At 43.2% G+C, this 9,206-nt stretch overlaps 1 pseudogene; it reads right to left on the bottom strand.

Moving 5' to 3' along the window:
* Positions 1-688: 688 nt before the first annotated feature.
* On the bottom strand, positions 689-806 carry LOC124620538 (annotated as a pseudogene).
* Between the last annotated feature and the right edge of the window lie 8,400 nt (positions 807-9,206).

Here is a 9,206-nt window from a genome sequence, read left to right as displayed (position 1 = left end):
CAGATTGAATAACATCGGGGAGAGGCTACAACCCTGTCTCACTCCTTTCCCAACCACTGCTTCCCTTTCATGCCCCTCGACTCTTATAACTGCCATCTGGTTTCTGTACAAATTGTAAATAGCCTTTCGCTCCCTGTATTTTACCCCTGCCACCTTCAGAATTTGAAAGAGAGTATTCCAGTCAACATTGTCAAACTCTTTCTCTAATGCGTAATAATACGAGCGGAATTACCAATCTGTACATCATAATTTTATTATTACTCACTTCTGTCCATGACGATAAGCATCAGAGTCAGTAGCACTAGAACAAACGCTTTCCACCATGAAATAAACAATCATGATCTCCTCAGTCCACAATGGACTTTCAAACAAACCATAAAACATAAACGAAATATTTCAGTTATTGACAAAGAGCTTCTGGAAACAAATATACGTGAGCAGAGCGAGCGTACGACAAATCATACGATAGGACATAATGGGTTAATTTGACTAAAACGTGGAAGGCTCAACGGTACCGACCGGCCGCCGTGTCATCCTCAGCCCATAGGCGTCACTGGATGCGGATATGGAGGGGCGTGTGGTCGGCAGACCGCTCTCCCGGCCGTATGTCAGTTTTGGAGACCGGAGCCGCTACTTCTCGATCAAGTAGGTCCTCAGTCTGCCTAACAAGGGCTAAGTGCACCCCGCTTGCCAACAGCGCTCGGCAGACCGGACGGTCACCCATCCAAGTGCTAGCCCAGACCGACAGCGCTTAACTTCGGTGATCTGACAGGAACCGGTGTTTCCACTGCGGCCAGGCCGTTGGCCATTAATGTGACTGGACCGTGTCTTTTTTAGACGATTTTAGTTATGTATAACTTCCTTTGGTTTACAACAATTATTTTTAAACTATATGGTGGTGATCGTCGGGCAGGCCTTAGGTTCCTTCATGTCACTGAGGACGCCGTGAGCCCAAGGCAACTTCTGCTGGAAGCTAGTCGGCGTTTATAGGACCAGCCAGGTATAGGCATCCTAAAACATCAGTGGGGTTCTCCCGGAACTCACTTGTATTGAGAATCTAGATTTTTAGGAATGTCTTTTGAGGGTGGCTGCAAAAATTAGAGCTGATCTTACCGGTGTATTGTTTTGCCACTGATTCCCAGTATTTAAACAGAACCTATCGGTATAAGGCCTACCTCACTATGGTCGTTTTCCTAGAGAAGGCCACTGTGACAGGGATATAGAATGTGTTCACAAGCACACAGCAGAAATAGTTATACATCTCCCCTATCATATAATGAATGCGAAACTAGAAATACCTGGAATAACACCTGTATTTGCTACAGGACGTAGGAGAAAGTCTGTGACGCAGTTGTGGAATGTGTAAGGTTAAGCGTGAGACGAGGAAGCAGATAGGAGGTAAAATGGCACGTACTCGATCGACTTATCGAATACCGTCCGTGATTCAGGTCCACCTATCGGCGGCGTTATAATCATCCCTTGAATTTCTTGGAGCTTTATCTTCAGAGGCGCCACAAACTATCGACTCTTTACGAACATTATACGTCATAGATGCGAAATGACGAAGTTACAATTCCCACTTATGACATTCCCAGCTGAGGTATCTAATCTCTAGGCCTCGCACTCTTTCTAGAAATAAGGCCGAGTCATGTATACGAAACTGCTGTAGTCTCATGAGATTGAAAGGTCACTTGCAAAATAATTCTGCATTCGTCATGATGATGATGCTCCTCGTTGTTCTTCCTGGGTTTCACGGAAAATTTTTACTTTCATTGTTAGTCGAGTCTCAAGAATAGTTTCTTCTCTGAAAACAGTTCTGAGGAAAGCGAGTGTCTTTTCATAACCTGAAATGTCCTATGGAAACATTATTGATAACCGTGTTTTCAGGACATTTGAAAATAAAAAAAGCTCAAGTGAACAAAATTTATGACATCTCGGAGCACAAGGAGAACTATGTAAACCTGAAAAACAGTATTTTTACCACAATTTATGGGTATTCATTGGTGTGAATGATGCAGAAATAGGACATAGCAAAAATTTCTGACCGAGTACGTGTGACACCGTACACAAAATACTGGAGACAAGAGAGAAGCCTGCATCAGCGATTCTCCTTGCGGTACGGGAAGAAGTATCTCAGCCTTTTGAGATAAAAACTGGTGTTAGACAAGGTGACGGTTTATCACCTTTACCGTTTAACTGTGTTATAGAAAAAATTGTAAGGATCTGGAATTCGGAGGTAAAAAATCACAAAATTGAACCAATAACTCTGGGAAGGAAAACAAATGGAATTCAGGTAAACTGCTTGGCTTTTGCGGATGATTTCGCAATACTTTCAGAAAACCTGACAGAAGCAGTTACTCAAATAAACATTCTGTAAAAATTAGCGAACAGAACTGGTCTCAAAATTTCAGCTGAAAAAGCAAAATTCATGACAAATATAAAAAATGCACCAAAATACATAGAAACACAAATAGGTAAAATAGAGCGAGTAAATAAATTTAAATAATTTGGAGAAACTATACAACATAATGGACTAGAAAAATCTGCAGTAGATGTAAGAATTAACAAAATGGAAAGAGCATATGGTTTGACCAAAAATATTTACAACAAGAAATGTATATCTAGAAAAACAAAACTAAAACACTACACCACAGTGGTACGACCAGAATGTTTGTATGGATCTGAATGGCTAACGATGAACTATAAGATGGACAAACTAGAGGTACTGGAAAGAAGGATTATTAAAAAAATAATGGGTGTAATGAAAACTGCAGATGGTTGGAAAATAAGAAGTAATGAGGAGATCTACAAAAATATAGAGAAAATATCTGAAGTAATGGCCAAACGAAAATTAACCTTTTTGGGACATCTCTACCGAATGGATAGAAATAGACTAACAAAACAAATACTCCTATATTTCTGGAAGAAGAAATCGACAATAGCATGGATTACAGAAGTAAGAAAAGATCTTGAAAGAAACAACATCAAAGAATCAGAAATAGCAGAAAGAAACCATTTTAAAAGCAAAATACTAAATTTGGAACGCTTTCAAATCAGAAGAAACAAAAAATCGGGAACAACATGGACAGAAGAAAGGAAGAGACTTCATGGGGAGAAAATGAGGGAATACTGGAAAAATAGGAAACAACAACAAAGGAAGAAGAGGAACTTAAGTTGTTAACGTGATCGTTGTCGGTCAATACGATTGTAGAAAAAAAAAAAAAAAGGTCAATTATATTAAAATACACTGACGGAAAGACATTTGCAAGACCAAAAAGTAGCTGTGCGATATAAACGAGAGTTGGTAGGCCTGTTTTGCACCAGAAGCGCCACTGTGCAAATCAGTTTTGCTTTAAATGAACACTGTAACGGTCGTGAGCGTTAGTTGCCTTTCAGACTGTAAGTTGTGAGTTGATGTTAGTCAACAATGCCGAAGACGACAAAGATGCCATTATTACCACTCACTGAATCTGAACGAGATCAAGTAATACGGCTACGAGAAGCTGGATGTTTCCTTTCCGATACTGTAGAAAGACTGGGCAGGGATGCTGGCAGCGGTGGTCACGGAAATGTACGGCACAAGAAGACCGGGGCTCAGGACGGTCACGTGACGCAAGGGGGAAGATCATCGTGTTCGGCGTCTGTCTCTGGCGCATCGTACTGCATCTGCAGCAGTAGTTTCAGCAGCAGTTGGCATCACAGCGACACCACGAACTTTGACACGTAGGTTACTTCAAGCACAGATCCGAGACAGGAGCCCTGTAGCGTACATTCCACTGGCCTCAAAGCACCATTGTCGGCTTCAATAGTGTCAGGCGAGAGCTCATTGGAAGCCTGAGTGGAGGTCTTTTGTGTTCCCTGATGACGGTTGGTTCTGCCTGTGCCAGTGATGGCTGATGGAGGCTAGTTGATGGCCTGCAATCAAGCTGTCTTCATGCTAGACACACTGGACCTACACTTGAAGCAATGGCCTGGGGTGCAATTTTATATGACATCAGGAGCACTCGTGTTGTTATTCCACGCAACCTAACGGCAGATTTGTAAGCCAACCTTGGTGATTCTATCTGTTGTGGTGCTGTTCAAATGGTTCAAATAGCTCTGAGCACTATGGGACTTAACTTCTGAGGTCATCAGTCCCCTAGAACTTACAACTACTTAAACCTAACTAACCTAAGGAGATCACACACATCTATGCCCAAGGCAGGATTCGAACCTACGACCGTAGCGGTCGCGCTGTTCCAGACTGAAGCACCGCTCGGCCACTCCGTCCGGCTGTGCTGCTATTCATGAAGAGCATTACAGGGGTCGTTTTCCAACAGGATAACGCTCGCCCATGTTACTATTGTAACCCAACATGCTCTACAGAGTGCCGACATGATGCCTTGGCCTGCTCGATTACTAAATCTGTCCCCAGTCGAGCGCATACGGGACACGACCGGACGGCAAGAGCAGCGTCATCGACGAACAGCATTAACCATCCCCTTATTGAGCGACAAAGTGCAAAAGACATGGAATTCCATGCCACAAACTGAGATCAAGGAACAGTACAACAAACTGCATGCTTGCATTCAACATTCTGGTGGTTATTCCGGTTATCAATGTTCCGGCATTTCACATTTGCAGTTGTCTGTCTCGTGATTATATTAACCGCAGATACTACAATGTTAATCATATAAATATGTTACGTAGACGAGCGTAGTCCCAAATTTTCATTACCCTACATTAATTATTTTTTGGTACTGCGCTTTTTTCTGTCAGTGTATTTAATGGTAACTGAATGAAAGGTAGTTATTAGAAAAGGAAATAATTTTTCTATCGACGACAAGAAAGGACGACACAATGCAATATAATGAAATTAAATTTCGGAAAGACATATTACATATAGAGAAATATTAAATAAGATTATATTAAAGAATGCAAAAGTGTTCGTCCAATAATGAGCCACATCCAGATCATTCGCTTTCTGCTTTGAGTTGTGTACATGTTGTACTGAACAGGCAGTACTGGAGTTTATGGTCATGGTGGATATATGGTGACGGAGGTGGGGGAGGGGGCGTTGGGGTGGGGGAAGGACGGTCTCTTGTCCTCCACAATGACGAATGGTAGATAAACCGCATTGCCCTATATTGTCAATGTCTGGCAAATTTCATACGTAGCCTGTTGTATGATTTCCAAAAGCTGGTAAACACTGATTTATTGCCTGTTGAGTTCTGTCTCGGGATCCTTGTCCAACGTTTGTTTGATTGTTTTTCAAATGTTTCGCCAACCTGAGTGGCTGGCACTGCTAAAGGCTCCACAGCTGGTAGCGGGTTAGAGTCGAGCAAGCGGCCGGGAACCATAGGTTCGTTCGAGAAGCTGCCAGCGGGCTAATGCAGATGTGCAGAGCTGAACCTGCATTTGGGCAGCGCCTTCTCCCGATTCTGGCTACTTGAATTGCGGCTGCTAGCTCTTTCAAATGTGAGCAAAAAGTAGCTAGAACTGCCCTGGAAAAATTTTTATGGTGCTCTTGAAAGGAGACCGCCATGTGGGGCAGCTGGAAACTGCGTGACTTGAATAAACTAGTAACAGAGATGAGCTCATTAATACCCACCATACATGGAATGACTACACATAAAATTGTTACACATGAAATTGAATCTGCGAATTTAGTTGTTGGCCCTTGTGCAACGCCACTAGAGTTGGATAAACTTCACATAAACAATTATTAGAAAAATCAATTCATATCCACCAAAATCTGTGACAAGGAAGCGAGTAATATGTTCATGCGTATGGTGATTACGTAATTGAATATTAAATGAAGATTAGTGATAAACCTCAAATACGAGGGAAATCTGAGACTGAATCATTCACAAGACTGAACGTGGGTCCTAACCGATCTTTGTGAGATATTGTGCAACCTAGTATGTATCAGAGGGCAACAAGACCACGCGTGAATTAGCATACAACACACCAGTGATTGATTTGTACCACAGTCCCTTGACACTTGAATCTACTGCAGAGGGCACATTAGAACAGCCTATTAATTTGCTAAATAGCAGAGCTCCGTATACTACAACTACTGTTGTTATTGTTTGTGAGTGCAATGGTTGCATCAGGTGCAGGTTGAAACTGCAAGCATGGTGGCAGCAGTGGGGCAAAGTTCGTTATGGCACGGTCTGCATTGTTGACAAATTTATTCAAGATGGTGGCTCTTTCCGGTTGGTCCACTTAACTCCTCTCTAGGGTGTGGGGGGTAGATGTGGCAATGTCATTTTGTTGATTTCACTCCTTTCCCCTCATATACTTCCCTGTCCCTCCCCCCCATTTCACCTCTTCCCTCCTTCTCTTGCGAATTGGCAGGAAAAACACTCAGTCAGTGCTGAGCTACTGGAGAGGAAAGAGGTAAGGTACTGTCTTGGGAACTGTGTTCATTTATTTACATGTGTATTATCCTGCTGGAAGAATTTCCTAAATTTTGACAGGGAAACTGAGCTGACAGCTACCCTACAGCCTCGCTGCTTGATATTCGGATATAAATGCTTAAAATTCACGGGATAATAGAAAAATGCTCTCATGAAAAAACAGTTGTCCACATGTAGATAGCTGAAACAAAATCCATAATCTCACCTACACATAGAAAAACGCTTGATAATTCACTGCGTATCATGAAAAACTTTGAACTACAAATGGAAAAACATCTGAAAAACTTTGACAGAAAAAACACCCCTTCCAATAACACACTGCTTACTACAAATACAGGAACTTCATTCACACAGGCATAAAGACGTGCATGGAAAAACCATTAGCAATTCTCTCTCATATTCTAATGCAAGACACTGTTAAAAACGAAACTAAATATCGTGAAACTTGCCCTCTTATTCTGATCACAGCCATAAAAAAATCATACTTATCGTTATACATAGCGCTAAAGATCCAAAAACCTCATCTAAACTCGCCTACACGTCATATAAACACCCGGAAACATACTGCCAAAGATCGCAACAGACGTACGAGCTGACGAGCAGCACTCTCAGCTTACAGCTCCCACCATCCGTGCACCGGCTGATATGCAACGCTGCCCTGGGTGGCGCCGCCATGCGACTCCCAGAGAAAATAACGAAGGGTATTCGGTGGAGACCGCTCGCAGCAAAGTATTTACCAGGTGTTAGACCAGTTTTCTGTTGCCCCATGCAGGTGGTCGTGCCAGCCCACTCAGGTACCTCTCACTTTTTTGGACACCTCTAATCCCAGAGGACTCATGTCGACAGTCCTGCAAGCCTCCAGTGGAGATAGAATGTTTTCTGTAGATGTGTTTCTGGAAATATTACTCCTTTGCGTGTCTGTAGGTGGAAAAAAGTGTATTTTCCTGGAAATGTGGAACAATACCACAATGCAATTTGTCTCATTGTCAGAGGCAGTAGCGATCAGCTGGCTCCTTTAAAGAAGGGGTATGCTCACAAAAGTTTCCAAACCACACAATAGCAGCCGGCTGGTCCCTGTATACCAGGGAAACTGTGACCGTAGCTTTGTATGAAACCGTACAAAGTATTTCACTGTCAAGGGCGATACCAACTGCTTCCACGAAGGAGATGTTTCCCCCTCACAAAGGAGACTGGACCACCGCAGGAGAAGTACTAGTTATTACTTCCTGTGTGGGAACTTGCAGTTTTGCCTTAAAAATGACAATTTAACTTGATAGTGATCTACCAGCTCCTTCTGAGGCAGAGACCACCCAGTAGAAGCCACAGGTAGCTGAGTGTCAAAGACAATGGGAACACGTGCACATCGGCGGGGCAAAGGCTCTTAGTATAACATCTCGAGATGGGTAGAGTAGCAGACTTGCTACAACTTGCTGGTCAGAGCTCCTACAGTCCTATTGGCTGCTACTAAAATAGGGGGAGGAGCGTTGATGGCACCTGATAGCAAACCATATGGTTTCCATAGGATTTACATTAGGTGAATATGGTCGCCGAGACATCAACGTGAGTTCACTATAACGCTCCTCAATCCACTGTAGCACGGGGCTGGCTCTGAGATAAGGACAGTTATACTGCTGGAAGATGACATCGCCCTCGAGGAAGATATCAAGCATGAAGGGATGCAGGTGGTACACAGCTGCCAGCGTGTTCTTCCATTATTACCCGTCTCATGAAAGTGTAGGAGAATGTCTTCCATAGCATAATGCTGCTCCCACCATCCTGCTTGTGGTGGCATGCTGCAAGTTTAGGGCTGCTGTTCATCTCGATGACGGTGTTTGTGTAGACGACCAGCGATCTAGTGTAGGAAAAACGTGATTCACTCAAAGAGCCGACATGTTTCCCCTGACTGACGGTCGAATCCGGATGGTCCCATGGCGATTGTAATCGCAACTGACGATATCGTTGGGTCAACATGTGGATGGTCTACTGTGGAGCTCCATGTTCAACAATGTACGACGAACAGTGTGCTCCGAAACACTTGTGCATGCATCAGCATTGTGCTCTTTCAGCAGAGATGGCTCAGACCACCATCTATCCTACTTTACAAATCAAACAAGCCTACAAATCCACGTTCTATGCAGTGATGTCCAACCATCTAGCGCCTAGTGGTATTTTCACTATGCGTCTACCGCTTTCTATAGATGTTCACAACAGTAGCACATGAACGTATTAGCAGCTTCATCGTTTTCGAGAGACTCGTTCACAGGCTCTGGATAATAATGATCTGCCCTTTGTCGAAGTCGCTTATCTCAATGGATTTCCCCCATTGCAGCCCATATCTTCGCTAGAGTGATTCCCCGCTCATGTCTGCCCCGCTTACACACATTTTCTACCGCGTCACATGACCACAACGCCATCAGGTGGCATCCAACTTCGCAATCGGCAGTGGTCATAATGTTTTGACTAATCATTGTGTTTTCACGTTACAATAAGTTTACAATTCTTTTTTCTTGTTACAGTACACCGTCTCGATGAGATCCAGCGATTGCTCGAGTTTGTAGACAAGCAGGTGAAAGAGCCTAAGGAGTCCCCAGGGGAGATTCCGCCAAGTAAGTACATATTCTCGTTAAAAAATTTCTTCGTAGTGTTGCAGTTCATGTATTTACGTCCCCACTGTATGCGTTTTTAGGTCGACATGTTCTTATTGTTGTAGGTGATTTCGGGGAGATTGACGGGTGTGTTACACAACAGCTGATAAACCTATGACAACAGACATGTAAGTACATGAGTGTTTATCAAATCGGATTT

Source organism: Schistocerca americana, chromosome 6, assembly GCF_021461395.2.
Source record: "Schistocerca americana isolate TAMUIC-IGC-003095 chromosome 6, iqSchAmer2.1, whole genome shotgun sequence".
Lineage (NCBI taxonomy): Eukaryota > Metazoa > Arthropoda > Insecta > Orthoptera > Acrididae > Schistocerca > Schistocerca americana.
Note: the sequence above shows the minus strand (reverse complement) of the source record. Positions and strands in the feature narration are given on the sequence as shown.